The sequence below is a fragment of the Palaemon carinicauda genome, chromosome 3 (assembly GCF_036898095.1).
Source record: "Palaemon carinicauda isolate YSFRI2023 chromosome 3, ASM3689809v2, whole genome shotgun sequence".
Classification (NCBI taxonomy): Eukaryota; Metazoa; Arthropoda; class Malacostraca; order Decapoda; family Palaemonidae; genus Palaemon; species Palaemon carinicauda.
Genome location: NC_090727.1, coordinates 82,391,177 through 82,418,895, shown reverse-complemented (window position 1 = coordinate 82,418,895; position 27,719 = coordinate 82,391,177). Strand labels below are relative to the sequence as shown.

Below are 27,719 nucleotides of genomic sequence, written 5' to 3'. Positions count from 1 at the left end.
ATTTTATGTCACGTACAAAAGTTAAAAGTTTCAATCTCAAATATTTGAAGAATTATATGCTGTAGTCAATATCAGTTATCCAATCTACCTTAACATAACTCAGAAAACCAGAAAATAATTAATATTCCTTAAAAACTTGAATCATTATTATTTATGTTAGGTTGGATATTATCCATTGATAATTTGCTGATCATAATCAGCTTCATATTTGTTACTAATTGTGTATTTTTCTCTTTTGCAGATGGTGTGATTTGACATAAACAGGTAAGAGGGTATTACCGAGACTTTTAAAAAGCTAGGAAATTTTGTTAATAAAAACCTAGTCGTTAATGGTGGCCCCCCAGGAGACACGAAGTCGATTTAAAAGCAAGTTTGCATCTCATTTATTAATACATCTTTTATTGTGTAAATCTAGATATCCTTGTGTGTCTCCTGGCTGGTGACGTCTGCATGTGGAAACCTGGCGGTGGTACATAATAAAGGATTACGACTCCTTTAATGTAACGCAAGCATGTGGCATGAGTACTGACTGGTTGCGTAGATTTTAATACTTCTCTTGTAACGTAAGACTTTTAGATTCAGTTATATTAGGTTTTTGTATTTTAGATATTCAATTGTTTTTACTGGCAACATCGATCCCAGACCGGGACTATTGAGTTTAAGGTGTTTACTGGAGAAGCCACTGCTGTGGTTGAGCACTTAAGTGGGGTGTTGGGCTTGCCCGGCTGACGTTCTGGTGAGTATCTATTCTGATGAAACTGAAGCTGGGACCCCTTGCCAAAGTACATGAATGCAGAGTATAGTGGAGTCTCTGATTGGCTAAAGCCAATCTTCGACCAAGGGCCCCACTTTTGGGGAATTTGTCCACAAATTGTGGATTTTTGCTTTGTCCACAAATCGTGGATTTTTGCTGTTCAGGACATAAAATTGGGTACCTGGTCAATATCCAATGTGTCTTGGATTATTGGAGAGGGAAAATTTAATGGTCCCTCAGAATTTAACAATTGTATTATATATAGGTAAATATTCAGTAATTGAAATTTGGCTTCAATATGTGAGATTAGTTTATAATACTTAAAGCAATAGAAATTTGGTTTCAATATGTAAAATTAGTTTTAAATAATTTTAAATACAATTGAATTTTAGCTTCAATATGTAAGGTTAGTTCATAATAATATTTAATTACTATGATATTCAACATAATTATAGGTTTACAAATATATCTTAATAGGACACATTGAAATCAAAACGCAAGTAAGTTCTGAATATTTTGTTAATGTTTGTGGTATCATAAAGGTATTTATGAAAAGTCAATACATTCTATATTATAGGAAATCCAAGTGTGTCAAATTATTATTTCTGATAAAATTGTTGAATCTTATTTAGAGGAATTCTAAGGGCTTGTCGAGAGATGTGTTCTTCGTCAGTAAAAGGTTCATTCCAGTCATAGACTCGGGAAAAGAAGGTCCAGGTTTTTAAACAAGCGCTTTTAACCAGGCTGTGGTTTTCCTATGTGGTAACGTCCTTGACTGGTGTTCCCCGGACTGGGGTTCGAGTCCCGCTCAAACTAAGTAAGGCCAGTTTACACGAGAATAGTTCACTGGCGCTAGTAAACTTACCAGGATAGTAAACCTTTGCACTAGGGATAGTTTGCTGACGTCAGTAAACTATCCCCGAGTAAATGGTCCTTTAGTTCCTTTGGTCACTGCAGCCTCACCATACTTGTGAGCTAAGTATTGGGGATTTGAGGGACCGTATACGTCTATCTGCCAAGTCATCAGCAGCCATTGTCTGGCCCTCCTTGGTCCTAGCTTGGGTGGAGAGGGTCTTGGGTGCTGATCTTATGTATATATTGTCAGTCTCTAGGGCATTGTCCTGCTTGATAGGGCAATGTCACTGTCCCTTGTCTCTTACCACTCAGGAGCGGCCTTTAAACCTTTAATTGGGGTAAGAGCATATACAATTTAGGTTAATTTTTCTGACGATTTCTCGAATTTTTATGACCTTCCACAATTAATGATTTGAATAAGTAGCGATTTTCTTGCAAAAGACTTAAATTGGCGAAGAATTGGTATTTTTTCTTATTATGTTGTTTGACAAAATCGTTTTTTTTTTTTTTTTTTTTTTTTTTTTTTTTTAAACGTGTGATAAGTTCCAAATCTGAGATTGCTCGACAGTCATTTTCTGTTTTTGAGAGCATTGCAGTCTAGTTTTTAATCGTAGATGTTGGTAAAGAAAGAGACGGAGACATTAGCCTACCAGTGCCTGGGTCTAGGCCTATATTCCTTTTTAAAGCCATTGATGAAATTAGAAGGCCGTATTTTCGTAAAATCAAGTCGATATTCAACCCAAAAATTACGGTACTGAGTTCCAGTTACATATTCTGATAGGATTTTGGAGAAAAAATTGACGCTTTTCTCGTGTTTTTAAGGTTGTGAAAACTGTTGGTGGCGATGAAATGTCGTAAAAGATTGTTTAATTACCTTCGCCAAGGAAGTTCGAATGAGGTTATGTTTTACCCTCTGTGTTTGTTCGTTTTTGTGTTTGTGAACAGCTTCATTTCCACAATTTTAATCGTAATGAAACTTGCAGGTATGAACTGTTATGTAAAAAGCTGTAAATTATTACATTTTGGAAGGTCAAGGACAAAGGTCACGGTCACGGTCAAGCGAATGTCTAATTCACGTAATCAGTGCTTTTCTAGTTTAATTCGGTTATGACTGGTACCTACCTTGTCGGTATCTCGCTCTCTCTCTCTCTCTCTCTCTCTCTCTCTCTCTCTCTCTCTCTCTCTCTCTCTCTCTCTCTCAGGATCCGTAGATTGTACTGCATTCCCAGGGACAGATTATTTATAGGTTTAGATTAAGTCGTCCTTATGTCAGCTCATGCAATTAAACAAGTGTTTGCTGGAATAAGAAACTTAGTTTAGGTCTCAAGGAACTTTATAGCAACGAGACATCGAAATTCAGTGTAAATGTGAAGCAGGAAATTGCCGTGAAAAAAAACATAAATCAAAACAATGTGTTTTCTTAACTTATTTTTCTTAAAAATATTCTTGGGAAAACTGTAAATTGAAATTTGTTTTGTATTAAACTACAATAATTTTGCTTCACAATGAATTATCGGACAGGTATAAACGCCTCATTAGTTCATTAATGACTAAACTTTTACCGCAAGTAAGTGGGGCGTGTCCTTGTCTTTTTTCAACCTATCTATCTATCTATCCAGATACCATGTCCTGGACGTGGGCTGTCAATTGCCTCCACCTGGTCCTGTCTCTAGCTCTCTATATGAATTGTCCAGCTGTTACAGTCTCATTTACATCCTCCAGTAAGCTGTCCAGAAACTGTTTCCTTTGCCGGCCTCTTTCTCTTCTCCTCTCTATCTTTCCCGTAAGGCACAAAAGTTCAATCTGTCCTTATGACATGTCCCAGAAATTCCATCTGCCGCCTCCTTATCACTTTTAGAAGTGATCTCTCCTGATTCACTCTTCTCAATACCTTCTCTCTCTCTCTCTCTCTCTCTCTCTCTCTCTCTCTCTCTCTCTCTCTCTCTCTCTCTCTCTCTCTCTCTCAGTCCATGGGATCTTCAACATTCTTCTGTACAACCATAATTCAGCTGCATTTTATTTTCATTTTTCGACCACTCAAACATAATGGTTTTCTCCATATTTGCTCTCGGTTACGAAGACTTCCTGACCCAGTCGTCTGTGAAGTTTTACCTCCGCCAACGAAGTTGGAAGGAGGTAATGTTTTCGCCCCTGTTTGTGTGTGTATGTATATTTATGAACAACTTCCTGTCACAATTTTACTCACAGACTAGTGGAACTTTCAGGGATTAATCGTTATGTTGAGTCGTGGAAGTGATCCCATTTTGAAAGTCCTAGGTCGAAGTTCAAGCTCAAGGTCGAGCAAAATGTCGAAAAATAAGCTGCCGTGGCGGACCTCTGCCCTCTACTGGGTGCCCCTCTAGTTTTTAAATAAGTTTTTAATCTAAAAATATGATGTCCTATATAGTGATAAACACACTTGACAGTTCGTTTAGTATAAAAGTAAAAAGTTGAATTCGTTTTGCATGAATTGATGTTGTTACTAATGTTTCATGTGGACATTTCCAGCGACAATATCATTTTGATGAAACAATAGTGGTTATTAATGATCCACATGACTGCGTAAGGCTTTGATATTGTCTTTAATATTTTGTGGACCAAGCAACTTGGGTAGGAGGCGTGACTTTAGTTTTATGTGTACTTCAATTACTCCTTAAAACTAGTTTAATTCTATGTCAAATTTGTGGCCTTCGTATATGTAGTGTTCATAGAAATCTTTGGTACTTGATATAAAGATATTTTCTATGTAAGGAAATTTGTTGTTCATATTGATCTACAACTAGAAGGGCACTCAGTAGAGCGCAGACCTCCACCGCGGCAGCTTATTTCTCGACCTTTTGCTCGTCCTTGACTTTAATCTTTGACCTTAACATGCATTAATTGGCGTGGATTTTCATTCACTCAAATATGAACCATGTTTGAAGTCTCTGTGACAACGATGTCCAAACTTATGGCTGATTACGAGAATTGGACATTTTGCTTGATCTCGTTATTTTACTTTGACCTTCCAAAATTTAATCATTTCCAGCTTTTCACGTAACAGTTAATCCCTGCGAGTTTCATTACTCTACGATTAAAATTGTGGTCTGGAAACTGTTCACAAACACACAGTGGATAAAACATAAACTTTCAACTTCGTTGGCGAAGGTAATCATCAACAACATGAATAATTTGGACTTTATTAAGGGTGGTCGTAAAGGAACAGTGCTGCTGTTGAGGTTTAACCCTGAAAGTATTCACGGTTGATAATGTAACATCCTTGCTTGGTGATTGCCAGACTGGGGATAGAGTCCCATCCAAACTTGATAGTTCCTTTGGTCGCTGCAACCTCACCAACCTTGTGAGCTAAGGATATGGGTTTGGGGGGAGCCTTGAAGTCTTATCTGCTGAATCGTCAGCAGCTATTGCCTGGCCCTCCCTAGTCCCAGTTTGGATGGAGAGGGTGCTTGGGTGCTGATCATATGGGTATATTTTCAGTCTCTAGGGCATTGTCCTGCTTGCTAGAGCAATGTTACTGTCACTGTCCCTTGCCTCTGCCATTCATGAGCTGCCTTTAGACCTTTAAGCATTTAAACTGTTCGTACCTAAGCACTGGTTTCACATCTGGGGAATGTCGTCAGTGACACCATATAATAGTTTTAATCTTTATTTGAAATTACTCTTTAGGAACTAAATTCAAAAGTACGTCTCTATGTTAAATCATGTTTGTGTTTCCAAGTGTCGTAGGTGATCTTAGATGTGTTTTTCATATTGTAATAATTCTGGCTTTTTCTGAAACAGTCATAGAGTGTCTTTTTACCTCAACCAAGGTGGAGAATCGAGTCACTTTATTCATTTGTCTGAGTGTCTGTGGACAGGATTACGTCAAAACTACTCGACGGATTTTGACGAAATTTTCACCACAGATAAATCTTAGGTCATGGACAACTCCATTAACCTTTGACGGAGGTCAGAAATCTGGGATTGCTCTTGTTTATAATAATGCTTTTTTTTTTTTTGGTTCAGAGTCTGGTTAGAAGTATAGCCCGTACTTGTGACAGTTAATGGCCCCTCGTATAGCTTACTTTACTTTCAAGGGCTGCTTTTCTGGTCTTATACGGCAAGGGAACCTTACTCTTTCCAAGACTTATCGTTATTCCTTTTTATCGTGTACATCCCAAGGCATTCAGCATTTCACACCGCATATTGCTCGTTTATTGTCAAGGCCACATTATCAAAGCACTTAAAGATCAAGAAAATCTTCAGTTTATTTTGAAAGCCTTAATATCTTCAGACTTTCGAATGTCTTGTTGGAGATTTTTGTATTACAGGTCCTGGGGCTGCATATTTGAAAGCTCTAGAACCTAGTGCAGTTGACAATGTATCTTGATTCCATTAATTTGAAACCATCTGTAACTGTTCTCGTGTCAAACGTTGGCTGCGCAATATGTAACAATTCTCTTAGATACTTTGGACGTCCGGTTCTGACAACTTAGTGTTTTTTTTTTTTTTTTTTGCATAATTGTTAAACAAGAGTCTTGCTTTAATAGGCAGCCAGCGTATCAGTTAGTACAGGAGTGAGCAATATAAGGACTAAACTGAACAGTTTGTTTTTTAACTTTATCTTTGTTTTATTACCTTTGCCAACGAAGATGGGAGGAGGTTACGTTTTTGCCCCTGATTGTCCGTTTGTCCGTTATGAACATCTTCCTGGCCACAATTTTACTCATAGAGAAGTGAAACTTTCAGGGCTTAATTGTTATGTTGAGACGTGGAAGTGATTCAATTTTGAAAGTCCAAGGTCAAAGATGAAGGTCGACCGAAAAAATACTCCTACAATCCAAATTGATTCTGGAAAACTCAAACTGATTTCGAGAAATAAGCTGCCGTGTTGGAGGTCTGCACACACAGCGCTTTTCTAGTTTATAATGGGTTTCAAAATGATAATGGATTCTTACCCCCTCCCCCACCACAACACCCTCATCCGGGTGGGTAACTTAGTCTCAGAGTTAAAAGTTCGCAGTTTGCTGGCCAGCTCTCCCAATGGGAAAGTCTTTTTGGCTTCGTAAGGGAAACTTATTCTATTTCACTAGGATTGACGTTTTCCAGTTTTTCCAAACGGTATTAAAATGTCTTTTGTCTTGTGTAATGTATGGAATTATTCATTGCTTTTCCTGTTGTAATTTAGTTTCAAACTGTTAAGATTTCCAGCGAGTTTAACGAAATTGAAGCCTTCAAACTATGCTTCCCCTTCAACCTCAAATGCTGGATTGAGACCTAGATGTGCTTACATTCTTGTTACTTACTTCTGTTATTTGTGAGTAGTCTTCAAGGCCCAACTCCATTGCTGGTGCAGCTCTTCATAGGTCCTCCCTCGTACATATTTTAGTTAACATCTATATTCTTGTCTGATGCACTTTTCATATAAGTCTTAGCATTCAGTGAATAAGTGGGCTTCCACTATTCTTGGGATTTCCAGGCAGCTTGTTATAGATTCTTGTTAAACATAATACAAACGCTCTAAAACCGATAATTAAATTGCATCTCGCCTCATTCCATCTATGACGATCTACGCTATGTCTTAGTCATAGACGTCTCAATATGAAAGCCGTTTGATAATTCATTTATGTAATTTGGTTTTCATAAGATATATCTTGGAAATACTTCTTGCCTTTACTGGTTGCCAATGTAGATCAATTAATAGTTTTATTGCTACGTTGACATGACTGTTGAGGGTTAGAACAAATTGTTCATCTAGATGTTTACAAGACAGCGTCATCAATATCCCTTCAATGACCTTATTTATTTGGTGGCTTAAAAGTTTAAAGGTCGCTCATGAATGGCAGAGGCAAGGGACAGTGACATTGCCCTATCAAGCAAGAAAATGCCCTAGAGACTGACCCAAATATACATATGATCAGCGCCCAAACCCCATTTCCACCCAAGCTTGGACCAAGGAGGGCCAGGCAGTGGCTGCTGATGTCTCAGCAGGTAGACCTATAGGGTCCCTCAAACACCCATCCTTAGCTTACAAGGATGGTGAGGTTGCGGCGACCAAAGAAACTAATGAGTCTGAGTGGGATTCTTAAGCCCAGGCTGGCGTTCATCAGTCAGGGACGTTACCAACAAGACCACCACAACCTTTGTTTACAAAGAGCTACGAGAGATAATCATATTAGGAATAATGTGATCAGTCCAATCCTATACCTTGGATTCTGGTAACCTATTGGAAACGTCCCTGTCTGGCAATTTGCTGGACTGGGGTTTGAAATCCATCAAGCTTGATAGCTTCTAGTAGTGTCAGCAACCTCACCATCCTTGTGAGCCAAGGATGGGGGGGGGGGGATTTGGTGAAGCCTGTACGTCTACCTGCTGAATAATCAGCAGCCATTGCCTGGCCCTCCCTGGTCCTAGTTTGCGCTGATCATATGCATATATGGTCAGTCCATAGGGTACTGTTACTTTCCCTTGCCTCTGCCATTCACAACTGACCATTAAACTCTATACTTATCTGGGGAATTCCCAAGCTGCTGTAGGGCACTGAACGGCCTTCCAGGACCCAGTGCCAGGCATTAAGACCAAATCGATGAATCCAATCTAATCCACTTATGTATTTATTTATATTATTGGTTTTATCAAAAGTTCTACCGAGACATGGAGTTAGATCAATCTATTTGGGGATGATACACAGTTCGACTTTAGCATGAATGACATTGAAATGACAACTGAAAATTAAACTCCCTTCTGACTAGTGTTAATGAATAATTTAATGAATGACATTTAAACATCATCATCATCTCCTATGCATATTGACGCAAAAGGCCTCGGTTAGAATTCGCCAGATGTCTCTATCTTGAGCTTTTAAATCAATACTTCGCCATTCATCAGCTCCTACTTCACTCTTCATAGTCCTCAGCCATGTAGGCCTGGGTCTTCGAACTCTTCTAGTGCCTTGTGGAGCCCAGTTGAAAGTTTGGTGAACTAATCTCTTTTGGGGGAGTGCGAATTGCATGTCCAAATCATCTCCATCTACCCCTCACCATGATCTCATCCACATATGGTAGTTGAGCAATCTCTTACAGTTTCATTCCCAATCCTGACATTTAGTCAATTCAAACAAAATTTGAATTGAACTATATTGATGGTGATGAGGAAGAAAAATAGATGAACATTGACGACAATTTAGTCCAGATAATGATTAGAGTTTGTATGAATCAATGGATATATTATCTTAAAAACATTGCATCTGTAAAGAAATATTTAGATGAATGTTCCCATGAGAAAATGTTATTAATCATATTATTACTAGAAGGGACTAATCCTGCTATATCTTATTTTGTTCGAAGTACTTCCTGAACAGAATTTTACTCATAGAGTAGTGAAACTTTCAGGGATTAATTGTTGTGTTGAGACGTGGAAGTGATTCTATTTTGAAAGTCCTGGGTCAAAGGTCAAGGTCAAGGTCGAGCAAAAGGTCGACCGAAATAAGCTACCTTGGTGGAGCCTGCACTGGAGTGTTTTTCTAGTTTAATTCGGTTTTGATAGGTACCTACCTTGACGCTCTCTCTCTCTCTCTCTCTCTCTCTCTCTCTCTCTCTCTCTCTCTCTCTCTCTCTCTCTCACTAATTACTTGAAGGTAGTAACCATATAATCATTTGAAACATTCTGACGTGTATAGGATCCGTAGGTTGTATTCCCAGAAACAGATTATTTATAGGTTTAGACTAAGTCGTCCTTATGTCAGCTCTCATGCAATTAAACAAGTGTTTGGTGGAATAAGAGGCTTAGATTAGATACTTAGGGGCTCTATACCAACAAGATATTGAAATTCAGTTTAAAGTGAAGCAGGAAATTGCCGTGAAAAAAAAAATAGTCAAAACAAGGTGTTTTTTAACTTATTTATTTTCAGGAAATATTCTTTGGAATACTTTCATTGAAATTATTTGTTTCGTATCAAATTACAATATAATTTCTTCATATTCCATCAGCAGACAGGTGTAAACGCCTCACTAGTTAATTATTGACTAAACTCTTACGGCAAGTGGGTGGTGGTGTCCGTCTTTTTCGACTAGTCTAACAAAATGGTTTTCTGCATATTTGTTCTTCGTTAAGAAGTCAGCCTGACCCACTCGTCAGGGAATTCTCCTCCGCCAACGAAGTTAGGAGGAGGTTATGTATTGGCCTTGTTTGTGTATGTGTTTGTGAACAGCTTCCTGGTCACAATTTTACTCATTGAATAAGGAAACTTTCAGGGATTAATTATGTTGAGACGTGGAAGTTATTCCATTTTGAAAGTCCTAGGTCAAAAGTCAGGGTCAAGGTTGAGCAAAAGATCAAGAAATAAGCTGCTGTGGCGGACGTCTGCGCTCAACTGATCACTATCCTTGTGATCTAAGGATGGGGGTTTGGGGGAGCCTTTAGGTCTATCTGCGAAGTCATCAGCAGCTATTGCCTGGCCCTCCCTAGTCCCAGCTTGGATGGAGAGGGGGCTTGGGCGCTGATCATATGTGTATATGTTCATTCTCTAGGGCATTGTCCTGCTTGCTAGAGCAATGTTACTGTCACTGTCCCTTGCCTCTGCCATTCATGACCTGCCTTTAGACCTTTAGGCCTTTAAACTGTTCGTACCTAAGCACTGGTTCCACATCTGTGTAATATGGGTAGTGATATCATGTACTAATGTTAATCTTTATTTGAAATTAATCTTTAGGAACTAAATTCTAAAGATCATGTTTATGTTAAATCATGTTTGTGCATCCAAGTGTCATAGGTAATCTTAGATGTGTTTTTCATATTGTAATAAGCGCGTTTTTTTTTTCCCTAAAACAGTCATGGAGTGTCTTGTTACCTCCGCCAAGGATATTATAAAATCGAGTCAGTTTATTTATTTATTTGTGTGTCTGTCTGTGGACAGGATTACGTCAAAACTACTCCACGGATTTTGACAAAATTTCCACCACAGATAGATCTTAGACCATGGGTGACTCCATTAACCTTTGGCAGAGGTCAGAAATATGGTTGCTTTTTTTTTGTGGTTCAGAATCTGGTTGGAAGTCAAGCCCGTACTGACGACTGTTAATGACCTCTCGTACAGTTTATTTTTACTTTTAAGGGCTGCTTTTCGGGTCATAAACTTCAGGGGAACCCTTCTCTCTTCAGGACTTTCCGTAATTCATTTTTATCGTTTACATTCCAAGCCATTCAGCATTTCACACGGCATATTGCTCGTTTATTGTCAATTCCACATTATCGAAGCAATTAAAGAACAAAGTCTTCAGTTACTTCTGCCTTAATAATATCTTCAATCCTTTGGATGTCTAGAGGGACTTTATTGTGTGGTCTTGAGGCCGTATATTTGAAAGCTCTAGAACCTAGTACAGTTGACAGTGTATCTTTATTCCAATAATGTAAAACCATCCGTAACTATTCTCGTGTCGACACGAGTTGTTGGCTGCGCAATATGTAGCAAATTTCGTAGATATTTTGGACGTCCGGTTTTTGATAACTTAATGGATTATTTTACATATGGTAAAGAAGATTCTTACTTTAATAGGCATCCAATGTAAATCGATTAGTATTGGAGTGATCAATTTAAGGACTATGTTTTTATAAATCAATTGAGCTGTTTTGCTGAACTTTATCTTTGTCTTATTACCTCTGCCAACGAAGATGGGAGAAGGATATGTTTTCACCCGTTTGTCTGTCTGTGTGTGAACAACTTTCTGGCCACAATTTTACTCAGAGTAGTGTAACTTACAGGAATTAATTGTATATTGAAAAGTGGAAGTGATTCACAAATGGAAGTCTTAGGTCAAAGGTGAAGAGTGACCGAAAAAAAATACTCCAGACTATTTAAATTGATTCTGGGAAAATCAAGTTGGTTTAGAGAAAGAAGCTGCCGTGGTGGAGGTCTGCACACAGCCCCATCCGGGTGGGTAACTTAGTCTCAGAGTTAGAAGTTTGCTATTTGCTGGCCAGCTCTCTCAATGGGAAAGTCGTTTTGGCTTCGTAAGGGAAACTTATTATTCTATTTCACTAGGATTGACGTTTTCCAGTTTTTCCAGACGGTATTAGAATGTATTTTGTCTTGTGTAATGTATGGAATTATTCATTCCTTTTCCCGTTGTAATTTAGCTTCAAACTTAAGATTTCCAGCAAGTTTGTCGAAATTGAAGCCTTCAAACTATGCTTCCCCTTCAACCTCAAATGCTGGATTGAGACCTAGATGTGCTTACATTCTTGTTACTTACTTCTGTTATTTGTGAGTAGTCTTCAAGGCCCAACTCCACTGCTGGTGTAGCTCTTCATAGGTCCTCCCTCGTACATATTTTAGTTAACATCTATATTCTTGTCTGATGCACTTTTCATATAAGTCTTAGCATTCAGTGAATAAGTGGGTTTTTAATTTCTTCTTAAGACTGCAGAATTTCACTGTTCTTGGGATTTCCAGGCAGCTTGTTATAGATTCTTGTTAAACATAATACAAACGCTCTAAAACCGATAATTAAATTGCATCTCGGCTCATTCCATCTATGACGATCTACGCTATGTTTTAGTCATAGACGTCTCAATATGAAAGCCGTTTGATAATTCATTTATGTAATTTGGTTTTCATAAGATATATCTTGTAAATACTTCTTGCCTTTACTGGTTGCCAATGTAGATCAATTAATAGTTTTATTGCTACGTTGACATGACTGTTGAGGGTTAGAACAAATTGTTCATCTAGATGTTTACAAGACAGCGTCATCAATATCCCTTCAATGACCTTATTTATTTGGTGGCTTAAAAGTTTAAAGGTCGCTCATGAATGGCAGAGGCAAGGGACAGTGACATTGCCCTATCAAGCAAGAAAATGCCCTAGAGACTGACCCAAATATACATATGATCAGCGCCCAAACCCCATTTCCACCCAAGCTTGGACCAAGGAGGGCCAGGCAGTGGCTGCTGATGTCTCAGCAGGTAGACCTATAGGGTCCCTCAAACACCCATCCTTAGCTTACAAGGATGGTGAGGTTGCAGCGACCAAAGAAACTAATGAGTCTGAGTGGGATTCTTAAGCCCAGGCTGGCGTTCATCAGTCAGGGACGTTACCAACAAGACCACCACAACCTTTGTTTACAAAGAGCTACGAGAGATAATCATATTAGGAATAATGTGATCAGTCCAATCCTATACCTTGGATTCTGGTAACCTATTGGAAACGTCCCTGTCTGGCAATTTGCTGGACTGGGGTTCGAAATCCATCAAGCTTGATAGCTTCTAGTAGTGTCTGCAACCTCACCATCCTTGTGAGCCAAGGATGGGGAGGGGGGGGGGGGGGGATTTGGTGAAGCCTGTACGTCTACCTGCTGAATAATAAGCAGCCATTGCCTGGCCCTCCCTGGTCCTAGTTTGCGCTGATCATATGCATATATGGTCAGTCCATAGGGTACTGTTACTTTCCCTTGCCTCTGCCATTCACAACTGACCATTAAACTCTATACTTATCTGGGGAATTCCCAAGCTGCTGTAGGGCACTGAACGGCCTTCCAGGGCCTAGTGCCAGGCATTAAGAACAAATCAATGAATCCAGTCAAATCCACTTTTGTATATTTATATTATTTGTTTGTCATAAGTTCTACAGAGGCATGGAGTTAGTTCAATCTATTTGGGGATGATACACAAGTTTACTTTAACATGAATGACATTAAAATTGCTACTGAAAAATGGCCTCTCTTCTGACTAGTGTATATGAATAATTTAATGAATGACCTTTAAACATCATCATCTTCTCCACCGCTTATTGACGCAAAGGGCCTCGGTTAGAATTCGCCAGATGTCTCTATCTTGAGCTTTTAAATCAATACTTCGCCATTCATCAGCTCCTACTTCACTCTTCATAGCCTGGGTCTTCGAACTCTTCTAGTGCCTTGTGGAGCCCAGTTGAAAGTTTGGTGAACTAATCTCTTTTGGGGGAGTGCGAATTGCATGTCCAAATCATCTCCATCTACCCCTCACCATGATCTCATCCACATATGGTAGTTGAGCAATCTCTTACAGTTTCATTCCCAATCCTGACATTTAGTCAATTCAAACAAAATTTGAATTGAACTATATTGATGGTGATGAGGAAGAAAAATAGATGAACATTGACGACAATTTAGTCCAGATAATGATTAGAGTTTGTATGAATCAATGGATATATTATCTTAAAAACATTGCTTCTGTAAAGAAATATTTAGATGAATGTTCCCATGAGAAAATGTTATTAATCATATTATTACTAGAAGGGACTAATCCTGCTATATCTTATTTTGTTCGAAGTACTTCCTGAACAGAATTTTACTCATAGAGTAGTGAAACTTTCAGGGATTAATTGTTGTGTTGAGACGTGGAAGTGATTCTATTTTGAAAGTCCTGGGTCAAAGGTCAAGGTCAAGGTCGAGCAAAAGGTCGACCGAAATAAGCTACCTTGGTGGAGCCTGCACTGGAGTGTTTTTCTAGTTTAATTCGGTTTTGATAGGTACCTACCTTGACGCTCTCTCTCTCTCTCTCTCTCTCTCTCTCTCTCTCTCTCTCTCTCTCTCTCTCTCTCTCTCTCTCTCTCACTAATTATTTGAAGGTAGTAACCATATAATCATTTGAAACATTCTGACGTGTATAGGATCCGTAGATTGTATTCCCAGAAACAGATTATTTATAGGTTTAGACTAAGTCGTCCTTATGTCAGCTCTCATGCAATTAAACAAGTGTTTGGTGGAATAAGAGGCTTAGATTAGATACTTAGGGACTCTATACCAACAAGATATTGAAATTCAGTTTAAAGTGGAGCGGGAAATATTTTTTTTTAGAAAACATTCTTGGGAATACTTTCATTGAAATTATTTGTTTCGTATCAAATTACAATATAATTTCTTCATATTCCATCAGCAGACAGGTGTAAACGCCTCATTAGTTAATTATTGACTAAACTCTTACGGCAAGTGGGTGGTGTTGTCCTTCGTCTTTCTTCGACTAGTCTAACAAAATGGTTTTCTGCATATTTGTTCTTCGTTAAGAAGTCAGCCTGACCCACTCGTCAGGGAATTCTCCTCCGCCAACGAAGTTAGGAGGAGGTTATGTATTGGCCTTGTTTGTGTATGTGTTTGTGAACAGCTTCCTGGTCACAATTTTACTCATTGAATAAGGAAACTTTCAGGGATTAATTATGTTGAGACGTGGAAGTTATTCCATTTTGAAAGTCCTAGGTCAAAAGTCAGGGTCAAGGTTGAGCAAAAGATCAAGAAATAAGCTGCTGTGGCGGACGTCTGCGCTCAACTGAGTTCCCCTTTAGTTTTTAAATAGATTTTTAATCTAAAAATATGAAGTTTTATATAGTGATAAACACACTCAACAGTTCGTTTAGTATAAAGGTAATAAGTTGAATTCGTTTTGCATGAATTAATTTCGTTACTAATGTTTCATGTAGACATTTCCAGCGACAATATCATTTTGATGAAACAATAGTGGTTATTAATGATCCACATGATTGCGTAAGGCTTCGATACTGTCTTTAATATTGTGTGGACCAAGCAATTTGGATCGAAGGCCTGACTATAGTTTTATGTGTACTTCAATTACTCCTTAAAACTAGTTTAATTCTATGTCAATTTGTGGCCTTCGTATATAGTAACGTTCATAGAAATGTTTGCTACTTAATATAAAGATATTTTCTATGAATGGAAATTTGTTGTTTATATTGGTTTATATTATGTTCGACTTTGTTCGACCTTAACATGTATTAATTGGCGTGGATTTTCATACACTCAAATATGAACCAAGTTTGAAGTCTCTGTGACAATGAGGTCCAAACTTATGGCTGATTACGTAAATAGGACATTTTGCTTGACCTTTAACCTTGACCTTAATCTACCAAGAATTAATCATTTCCAGCTCTCTAATTAAGTTATTCCTTGCAATTTTCATTACTCTACGATTAAAATTGTCGCCAGGAAGCTGTTCACAAACAAACACGCACATAAGCAGAGCATAAAACATAACATCCTTTCAACTTCGTTGGCGAAGGTAATAACCAATAACTAAAATAATTTGGACTTTATTAAGGTTGGTCATAAAGGACCAGTGTTTCTGTTGAGTTTTAGCCCTGAAAGACTTAGTTCAGATTTTATAACAATTATCATTTCAGTCTAACTTGACGTACAAATGAATTGGATGTTCACATTTGCCAATGTAATGTCCTTGCCTGGTGATTACCAGACTGGGGATCGAGTCCCGCTCAAAATCGTTAGTTCCTTTGGTCGCTGCAACCTCACTATCCTTGTGATCTAAGGATGGGGGTTTGGGGGAGCCTTTAGGTCTATCTGCGAAGTCATCAGCAGCTATTGCCTGGCCCTCCCTAGTCCCAGCTTGGATGGAGAGGGGGCTTGGGCGCTGATCATATGTGTATATGTTCATTCTCTAGGGCATTGTCCTGCTTGCTAGAGCAATGTTACTGTCACTGTCCCTTGCCTCTGCCATTCATGACCTGCCTTTAGACCTTTAGGCCTTTAAACTGTTCGTACCTAAGCACTGGTTCCACATCTGTGTAATATGGGTAGTGATATCATGTACTAATGTTAATCTTTATTTGAAATTAATCTTTAGGAACTAAATTCTAAAGATCATGTTTATGTTAAATCATGTTTGTGCATCCAAGTGTCATAGGTAATCTTAGATGTGTTTTTCATATTGTAATAAGCGCGTTTTTTTTTCCCCCTAAAACAGTCATGGAGTGTCTTGTTACCTCCGCCAAGGATATTATAAAATCGAGTCAGTTTATTTATTTATTTGTGTGTCTGTCTGTGGACAGGATTACGTCAAAACTACTCCACGGATTTTGACAAAATTTCCACCACAGATAGATCTTAGACCATGGGTGACTCCATTAACCTTTGGCAGAGGTCAGAAATATGGTTGCTTTTTTTTTGTGGTTCAGAATCTGGTTGGAAGTCAAGCCCGTACTGACGACTGTTAATGAACTCTCGTACAGTTTATTTTTACTTTTAAGGGCTGCTTTTCGGGTCATAAACTTCAGGGGAACCCTTCTCTCTTCAGGACTTTCCGTAATTCATTTTTATCGTTTACATTCCAAGCCATTCAGCATTTCACACGGCATATTGCTCGTTTATTGTCAATTCCACATTATCGAAGCAATTAAAGAACAAAGTCTTCAGTTACTTCTGCCTTAATAATATCTTCAATCCTTTGGATGTCTAGAGGGACTTTATTGTGTGGTCTTGAGGCCGTATATTTGAAAGCTCTAGAACCTAGTACAGTTGACAGTGTATCTTTATTCCAATAATGTAAAACCATCCGTAACTATTCTCGTGTCGACACGAGTTGTTGGCTGCGCAATATGTAGCAAATTTCGTAGATATTTTGGACGTCCGGTTTTTGATAACTTAATGGATTATTTTACATATGGTAAAGAAGATTCTTACTTTAATAGGCATCCAATGTAAATCGATTAGTATTGGAGTGATCAATTTAAGGACTATGTTTTTATAAATCAATTGAGCTGTTTTGCTGAACTTTATCTTTGTCTTATTACCTCTGCCAACGAAGATGGGAGAAGGATATGTTTTCACCCGTTTGTCTGTCTGTGTGTGAACAACTTTCTGGCCACAATTTTACTCAGAGTAGTGTAACTTACAGGAATTAATTGTATATTGAAAAGTGGAAGTGATTCACAAATGGAAGTCTTAGGTCAAAGGTGAAGAGTGACCGAAAAAAAATACTCCAGACTATTTAAATTGATTCTGGGAAAATCAAGTTGGTTTAGAGAAAGAAGCTGCCGTGGTGGAGGTCTGCACACAGCCCCATCCGGGTGGGTAACTTAGTCTCAGAGTTAGAAGTTTGCTATTTGCTGGCCAGCTCTCTCAATGGGAAAGTCGTTTTGGCTTCGTAAGGGAAACTTATTATTCTATTTCACTAGGATTGACGTTTTCCAGTTTTTCCAGACGGTATTAGAATGTATTTTGTCTTGTGTAATGTATGGAATTATTCATTCCTTTTCCCGTTGTAATTTAGCTTCAAACTTAAGATTTCCAGCAAGTTTGTCGAAATTGAAGCCTTCAAACTATGCTTCCCCTTCAACCTCAAATGCTGGATTGAGACCTAGATGTGCTTACATTCTTGTTACTTACTTCTGTTATTTGTGAGTAGTCTTCAAGGCCCAACTCCACTACTGGTGTAGCTCTTCATAGGGCCTCCCTCGTACATATTTTAGTTAACATCTATATTCTTGTCTGATGCACTTTTCATATAAGTCTTAGCATTCAGTGAATAAGTGGGCTTCCACTATTCTTGGGATTTCCAGGCAGCTTGTTATAGATTCTTGTTAAACATAATACAAACGCTCTAAAACCGATAATTAAATTGCATCTCGCCTCATTCCATCTATGACGATCTACGCTATGTCTTAGTCATAGACGTCTCAATATGAAAGCCGTTTGATAATTCATTTATGTAATTTGGTTTTCATAAGATATATCTTGGAAATACTTCTTGCCTTTACTGGTTGCCAATGTAGATCAATTAATAGTTTTATTGCTACGTTGACATGACTGTTGAGGGTTAGAACAAATTGTTCATCTAGATGTTTACAAGACAGCGTCATCAATATCCCTTCAATGACCTTATTTATTTGGTGGCTTAAAAGTTTAAAGGTCGCTCATGAATGGCAGAGGCAAGGGACAGTGACATTGCCCTATCAAGCAAGAAAATGCCCTAGAGACTGACCCAAATATACATATGATCAGCGCCCAAACCCCATTTCCACCCAAGCTTGGACCAAGGAGGGCCAGGCAGTGGCTGCTGATGTCTCAGCAGGTAGACCTATAGGGTCCCTCAAACACCCATCCTTAGCTTACAAGGATGGTGAGGTTGCAGCGACCAAAGAAACTAATGAGTCTGAGTGGGATTCTTAAGCCCAGGCTGGCGTTCATCAGTCAGGGACGTTACCAACAAGACCACCACAACCTTTGTTTACAAAGAGCTACGAGAGATAATCATATTAGGAATAATGTGATCAGTCCAATCCTATACCTTGGATTCTGGTAACCTATTGGAAACGTCCCTGTCTGGCAATTTGCTGGACTGGGGTTCGAAATCCATCAAGCTTGATAGCTTCTAGTAGTGTCTGCAACCTCACCATCCTTGTGAGCCAAGGATGGGGGGGGGGGGGATTTGGTGAAGCCTGTACGTCTACCTGCTGAATAATAAGCAGCCATTGCCTGGCCCTCCCTGGTCCTAGTTTGCGCTGATCATATGCATATATGGTCAGTCCATAGGGTACTGTTACTTTCCCTTGCCTCTGCCATTCACAACTGACCATTAAACTCTATACTTATCTGGGGAATTCCCAAGCTGCTGTAGGGCACTGAACGGCCTTCCAGGACCCAGTGCCAGGCATTAAGACCAAATCGATGAATCCAATCTAATCCACTTATGTATTTATTTATATTATTGGTTTTATCAAAAGTTCTACCGAGACATGGAGTTAGATCAATCTATTTGGGGATGGTACACAGTTCGACTTTAGCATGAATGACATTGAAATGACAACTGAAAATTAAACTCCCTTCTGACTAGTGTTAATGAATAATTTAATGAATGACATTTAAACATCATCATCATCTCCTATGCATATTGACGCAAAAGGCCTCGGTTAGAATTCGCCAGATGTCTCTATCTTGAGCTTTTAAATCAATACTTCGCCATTCATCAGCTCCTACTTCACTCTTCATAGTCCTCAGCCATGTAGGCCTGGGTCTTCGAACTCTTCTAGTGCCTTGTGGAGCCCAGTTGAAAGTTTGGTGAACTAATCTCTTTTAGGGAGTGCGAATTGCATGTCCAAATCATCTCCATCTACCCCTCACCATGATCTCATCCACATATGGTAGTTGAGCAATCTCTTACAGTTTCATTCCCAATCCTGACATTTAGTCAATTCAAACAAAATTTGAATTGAACTATATTGATGGTGATGAGGAAGAAAAATAGATGAACATTGACGACAATTTAGTCCAGATAATGATTAGAGTTTGTATGAATCAATGGATATATTATCTTAAAAACATTGCTTCTGTAAAGAAATATTTAGATGAATGTTCCCATGAGAAAATGTTATTAATCATATTATTACTAGAAGGGACTAATCCTGCTATATCTTATTTTGTTCGAAGTACTTCCTGAACAGAATTTTACTCATAGAGTAGTGAAACTTTCAGGGATTAATTGTTGTGTTGAGACGTGGAAGTGATTCTATTTTGAAAGTCCTGGGTCAAAGGTCAAGGTCAAGGTCGAGCAAAAGGTCGACCGAAATAAGCTACCTTGGTGGAGCCTGCACTGGAGTGTTTTTCTAGTTTAATTCGGTTTTGATAGGTACCTACCTTGACGCTCTCTCTCTCTCTCTCTCTCTCTCTCTCTCTCTCTCTCTCTCTCTCTCTCTCTCTCTCTCTCTCTCACTAATTACTTGAAGGTAGTAACCATATAATCATTTGAAACATTCTGACGTGTATAGGATCCGTAGGTTGTATTCCCAGAAACAGATTATTTATAGGTTTAGACTAAGTCGTCCTTATGTCAGCTCTCATGCAATTAAACAAGTGTTTGGTGGAATAAGAGGCTTAGATTAGATACTTAGGGACTCTATACCAACAAGATATTGAAATTCAGTTTAAAGTGAAGCAGAAAATTGCCGTGAAAAAAAAATAGTCAAAACAAGGTGTTTTTTAACTTATTTATTTTCAGGAAATATTCTTTGGAATACTTTCATTGAAATTATTTGTTTCGTATCAAATTACAATATAATTTCTTCATATTCCATCAGCAGACAGGTGTAAACGCCTCACTAGTTAATTATTGACTAAACTCTTACGGCAAGTGGGTGGTGTTGTCCTTCGTCTTTCTTCGACTAGTCTAACAAAATGGTTTTCTGCATATTTGTTCTTCGTTAAGAAGTCAGCCTGACCCACTCGTCAGGGAATTCTCCTCCGCCAACGAAGTTAGGAGGAGGTTATGTATTGGCCTTGTTTGTGTATGTGTTTGTGAACAGCTTCCTGGTCACAATTTTACTCATTGAATAAGGAAACTTTCAGGGATTAATTATGTTGAGACGTGGAAGTTATTCCATTTTGAAAGTCCTAGGTCAAAAGTCAGGGTCAAGGTTGAGCAAAAGATCAAGAAATAAGCTGCTGTGGCGGACGTCTGCGCTCAACTGAGTTCCCCTTTAGTTTTTAAATAGATTTTTAATCTAAAAATATGAAGTTTTATATAGTGATAAACACACTCAACAGTTCGTTTAGTATAAAGGTAATAAGTTGAATTCGTTTTGCATGAATTAATTTCGTTACTAATGTTTCATGTAGACATTTCCAGCGACAATATCATTTTGATGAAACAATAGTGGTTATTAATGATCCACATGATTGCGTAAGGCTTCGATACTGTCTTTAATATTGTGTGGACCAAGCAATTTGGATCGAAGGCCTGACTATAGTTTTATGTGTACTTCAATTACTCCTTAAAACTAGTTTAATTCTATGTCAATTTGTGGCCTTCGTATATAGTAACGTTCATAGAAATGTTTGCTACTTAATATAAAGATATTTTCTATGAATGGAAATTTGTTGTTTATATTGGTTTATATTATGTTCGACTTTGTTCGACCTTAACATGTATTAATTGGCGTGGATTTTCATACACTCAAATATGAACCAAGTTTGAAGTCTCTGTGACAATGAGGTCCAAACTTATGGCTGATTACGTAAATAGGACATTTTGCTTGACCTTAGCCTTTGACCTTAATCTACCAAGAATTAATCATTTCCAGCTCTCTAATTAACAGTTATTCCTTGCAATTTTCATTACTCTACGATTAAAATTGTCGCCAGGAAGCTGTTCACAAACAAACACGCACATAAGCAGAGCATAAAACATAACATCCTTTCAACTTCGTTGGCGAAGGTAATAACCAATAACTAAAATAATTTGGACTTTATTAAGGTTGGTCATAAAGGACCAGTGTTTCTGTTGAGTTTTAGCCCTGAAAGACTTAGTTCAGATTTTATAACAATTATCATTTCAGTCTAACTTGACGTACAAATGAATTGGATGTTCACATTTGCCAATGTAATGTCCTTGCCTGGTGATTACCAGACTGGGGATCGAGTCCCGCTCAAAATCGTTAGTTCCTTTGGTCGCTGCAACCTCACTATCCTTGTGATCTAAGGATGGGGGTTTGGGGGAGCCTTTAGGTCTATCTGCGAAGTCATCAGCAGCTATTGCCTGGCCCTCCCTAGTCCCAGCTTGGATGGAGAGGGGGCTTGGGCGCTGATCATATGTGTATATGTTCATTCTCTAGGGCATTGTCCTGCTTGCTAGAGCAATGTTACTGTCACTGTCCCTTGCCTCTGCCATTCATGACCTGCCTTTAGACCTTTAGGCCTTTAAACTGTTCGTACCTAAGCACTGGTTCCACATCTGTGTAATATGGGTAGTGATATCATGTACTAATGTTAATCTTTATTTGAAATTAATCTTTAGGAACTAAATTCTAAAGATCATGTTTATGTTAAATCATGTTTGTGCATCCAAGTGTCATAGGTAATCTTAGATGTGTTTTTCATATTGTAATAAGCGCGTTTTTTTTTTCCCCTAAAACAGTCATGGAGTGTCTTGTTACCTCCGCCAAGGATATTATAAAATCGAGTCAGTTTATTTATTTATTTGTGTCTGTCTGTGGACAGGATTACGTCAAAACTACTCCACGGATTTTGACAAAATTTCCACCACAGATAGATCTTAGACCATGGGTGACTCCATTAACCTTTGGCAGAGGTCAGAAATATGGTTGCTTTTTTTTTGTGGTTCAGAATCTGGTTGGAAGTCAAGCCCGTACTGACGACTGTTAATGACCTCTCGTACAGTTTATTTTTACTTTTAAGGGCTGCTTTTCGGGTCATAAACTTCAGGGGAACCCTTCTCTCTTCAGGACTTTCCGTAATTCATTTTTATCGTTTACATTCCAAGCCATTCAGCATTTCACACGGCATATTGCTCGTTTATTGTCAATTCCACATTATCGAAGCGATTAAAGAACAAAGTCTTCAGTTACTTCTGCCTTAATAATATTTTCAATCCTTTGGATGTCTAGAGGGACTTTATTGTGTGGTCTTGAGGCCGTATATTTGAAAGCTCTAGAACCTAGTACAGTTGACAGTGTATCTTTATTCCAATAATGTAAAACCATCCGTAACTATTCTCGTGTCGACACGAGTTGTTGGCTGCGCAATATGTAGCAAATTTCGTAGATATTTTGGACGTCCGGTTTTTGATAACTTAATGGATTATTTTACATATGGTAAAGAAAATTCTTACTTTAATAGGCATCCAATGTAAATCGATTAGTATTGGAGTGATCAATTTAAGGACTATGTTTTTATAAATCAATTGAGCTGTTTTGCTGAACTTTATCTTTGTCTTATTACCTCTGCCAATGAAGATGGGAGAAGGATATGTTTTCACCCGTTTGTCTGTCTGTGTGTGAACAACTTTCTGGCCACAATTTTACTCAGAGTAGTGTAACTTACAGGAATTAATTGTATATTGAAAAGTGGAAGTGATTCACAAATGGAAGTCTTAGGTCAAAGGTGAAGGGTGACCGAAAAAAAATACTCCAGACTATTTAAATTGATTCTGGGAAAATCAAGTTGGTTTAGAGAAAGAAGCTGCCGTGGTGGAGGTCTGCACACAGCCCCATCCGGGTGGGTAACTTAGTCTCAGAGTTAGAAGTTTGCTATTTGCTGGCCAGCTCTCTCAATGGGAAAGTCGTTTTGGCTTCGTAAGGGAAACTTATTATTCTATTTCACTAGGATTGACGTTTTCCAGTTTTTCCAGACGGTATTAGAATGTATTTTGTCTTGTGTAATGTATGGAATTATTCATTCCTTTTCCCGTTGTAATTTAGCTTCAAACTTAAGATTTCCAGCAAGTTTGTCGAAATAGAAGCCTTCAAACTATGCTTCCCCTTCAACCTCAAATGCTGGATTGAGACCTAGATGTGCTTACATTCTTGTTACTTACTTCTGTTATTTGTGAGTAGTCTTCAAGGCCCAACTCCACTGCTGGTGTAGCTCTTCATAGGTCCTCCCTCGTACATATTTTAGTTAACATCTATATTCTTGTCTGATGCACTTTTCATATAAGTCTTAGCATTCAGTGAATAAGTGGGCTTCCACTATTCTTGGGATTTCCAGGCAGCTTGTTATAGATTCTTGTTAAACATAATACAAACGCTCTAAAACCGATAATTAAATTGCATCTCGCCTCATTCCATCTATGACGATCTACGCTATGTCTTAGTCATAGACGTCTCAATATGAAAGCCGTTTGATAATTCATTTATGTAATTTGGTTTTCATAAGATATATCTTGGAAATACTTCTTGCCTTTACTGGTTGCCAATGTAGATCAATTAATAGTTTTATTGCTACGTTGACATGACTGTTGAGGGTTAGAACAAATTGTTCATCTAGATGTTTACAAGACAGCGTCATCAATATCCCTTCAATGACCTTATTTATTTGGTGGCTTAAAAGTTTAAAGGTCGCTCATGAATGGCAGAGGCAAGGGACAGTGACATTGCCCTATCAAGCAAGAAAATGCCCTAGAGACTGACCCAAATATACATATGATCAGCGCCCAAACCCCATTTCCACCCAAGCTTGGACCAAGGAGGGCCAGGCAGTGGCTGCTGATGTCTCAGCAGGTAGACCTATAGGGTCCCTCAAACACCCATCCTTAGCTTACAAGGATGGTGAGGTTCCAGCGACCAAAGAAACTAATGAGTCTGAGTGGGATTCTTAAGCCCAGGCTGGCGTTCATCAGTCAGGGACGTTACCAACAAGACCACCACAACCTTTGTTTACAAAGAGCTACGAGAGATAATCATATTAGGAATAATGTGATCAGTCCAATCTTATACCTTGGATTCTGGTAACCTATTGGAAACGTCCCTGTCTGGCAATTTGCTGGACTGGGGTTCGAAATCCACCATGCTTGATAGCTTCTAGCAGTGTGTGTGCAACCTCACCATCCTTGTGAGCCAAGGATGGGGGGGGGGCAATTTGGTGAAGCCTGTACGTCTACCTGCTGAATAATCAGCAGCCATTGCCTGGCCCTCCCTGATCCTAGTTTGCGCTGATCATATGTATATATGGTCAGTCCATAGGGTACTGTTACTATCCCTTGCCTCTGCCATTCATAAGTGACCATTAAACTCTATACTTATCTTGGGAATTCCCAAGCTGTTGTAGAGCACTGGATGGCATTCCAGGGCCTAGTGCCAGGCATTAAGAACAAATCAATGAATCCAGTCAAATCCACTTTTGTATATTTATATTATTTGTTTATCATAAGTTCTACAGAGGCATGGAGTTAGTTCAATCTATTTGGGGATGATACACAAGTTTACTTTAACATGAATGACATTAAAATTGCTACTGAAAAATGGCCTCTCTTCTGACTAGTGTATATGAATAATTTAATGAATGACCTTTAAACATCATATCTTCTCCACCGCTTATTGACGCAAAGGGCCTCGGTTAGAATTCGCCAGTTGTCTCTATCTTGAGCTTTTGAATCAATACTTCGCCATTCATCAGCTCCTACTTCACTCTTCGTAGTCCTCAGCCATGTAGGTCTGGGTCTTCCAACTCGTCTAGAGCCTTCTGGAGCCCAGTTGAAAGTTTGGTGAACTAAACTCTTGGGAATGGTGAAGATCATGCCTAAACCGTCTCCATCTACCCCTCACAACGATCTCATCCATATATAGCACTCGAGTAATTTCTTATAGTTTCATTCCTAATCCTGACATTTAGTCAAGTCAAACAAAATTTAAATTAAATTTTATTTATGGTGATGAGGAAGAAAAATGAATGAACATGACGACAATTCAGTCCTGATAAGGATTAGAGTTTGTATGAATCAATGGATATATCATCTTTGAAACATCGCTTCTGTAAAGAAATATTTAGAAGAATGTTCCCTTGGCAAAAGGAGATTAATCGTGTTATTACTGGAAGTGACTATTGTTGCTGTATCTTACTTAGCTCGAAGTACTGTTTGGAAAGTTGTAAAATATAGAGGGGAGCTAAATTATCATGGCATGACAATAAAACAATCTCCAACAGATTTAGTAGATTTGAGAATAAAGTCCTCAGAAGAATATTGGGAGTTAGATCTCAGGAAAGGATTAGAAATGAAACTATATGAGATATTACTCGAATGCCATATGTGGATGAGATCATGGTGAGGGGTAGATGAAGATGGTTTGGGCATGTTCTTTGCATTCCCTGGGAGAGTTTAGTTCACCAAACTTTCAACTGGGTTCCACAAAGTACTAGAAGAGTTGGAAGACCCAGGCCTACATGGCTGAGGACTATAAAGGGTGAAGTCAGACACGATGAATGGAGAAGTATTGAATTAAAAAGCTCAAGATAGAGACTACTAGCGAAATCTAACCGAGACCCTTTGCGTCAATATGTGTAGGAGGGAATGATGATATATATATATATATATATATATATATATATATATATATATATATATATATACACACACATATATATACACATATATATAAATATATATATATATATATATATATATATATATATATATATATATATATATATATATATATATATAGACAGACAGACAGACAGACAGAAAGAGAGAGAGAGAGAGAGAGAGAGAGAGCTGTTTTTTTTGACGGGTCGTGTAGAGCAGTATATCATATATATATATATATATATATATATATATATATATATATATATATATATATATATATATATATATATATATATATATATATATATATATATATATATATATATAGTATACGTAACCCGTCAAAAATGGTGGCAAGGGAGAGACGTCATTTTCTATAACGGTATGCACGAGATTTAAATTTCAGGCTCTTCACTTTTCCTATTATGCAATAGGGAGTGTCTCGTCCAGACTCTACGACGGTGCCTTCTCCGTTGTAAACACATAAGCACAATAACAACAACAACAGCAGCAGCCGCCAGTGCGTTCTGGCACGCCAACATACTTTTCAAGTCTCTAGATTTCTAGAATGAGGTGTGGACGGCTTCACCAAGTTGACGCGTGTTGCCAATATATTGCCAGACATTGTAGCAGACAAAGTTTCATACAATGTGGTCGATATGTGTACCGATGTTGACTGTAAGGTTTCCAACTTTGTTGTTGCTATGTCGGTAGACACGATGTTGCCAGTGTGGACGCACCTTAGCAGAACGTAAACTCTACAACATGTGAAGTGGGACCAATTAAGTTTTCAAAGTAGATTCGTAGAAATAACATTAAGTTCTTCTGAAATCTTAGCTAATTAGAGCTACCGTACCACCAGCCACACGAGGGAACGAGTTGGGGGAAAGTTTTAAGATGTTCATTGCAGTTTTATTTCGTGGATTTAAATTCTTGGAGATAAAAAAATAGAAAAAAAGATATTTGTTAGGCGTTCTATTCCACTATCTAATTCCAACATAGTTCCTTGCTGATTTTCCATGGTCTTCGCTCTAGTATGTCTTCATGGAGCAACGTGAAATATATTATATGAATAACGTTATTTCTAGTTTACCCAGGTGTGATTATACTTGGAGTGTGTCAGCTCGAAGCATTAGTGGGTTTGAACGTAAGAGCTTACTTGCTTGTACACTAGCTCGGTTTCATCCTTCCATTCAGTAATGTCTTGGCTATTCTTGTTATTCATGCCATATAAGCTCAAGAACTTTATGTGGAGAGCATCGGTTGTGTGGAGGGTGCCTTTACTTTCTGGAATACTGAATTGAGTCGATCAGCAGCTCAATCTTCGTCCTTGTTGGTTTCTTTTGGTTTTGTGACAATATTATTATTATTATTATTATTATTATTATTATTATTATTATTATTATTATTATTATTATTATTATTATTATTATTATTATTATTATTATTATTAATTGCTAAGTTACAATCCTAGTTGGAAAAGCAGGATGCTATAAGCCCAGGGGCTGCAACAGTGACAGTTAAGGGCGAGATT

The 27,719-nt window shown here is 38.2% G+C and overlaps 1 long non-coding RNA gene across 1 annotated transcript in view; it reads left to right on the top strand.

Annotated features, from left to right (window-relative positions):
- The first annotated feature begins 239 nt into the window (after positions 1-239).
- The window catches only part of LOC137638354 (uncharacterized), a 475,922-nt gene continuing 448,442 nt past the window's right edge, over positions 240-27,719 (top strand). The window contains exon 1 of the long non-coding RNA XR_011044100.1: positions 240-264. This is a non-coding gene — a long non-coding RNA (uncharacterized lncRNA). The remainder of the gene's footprint in view (positions 265-27,719) is intronic.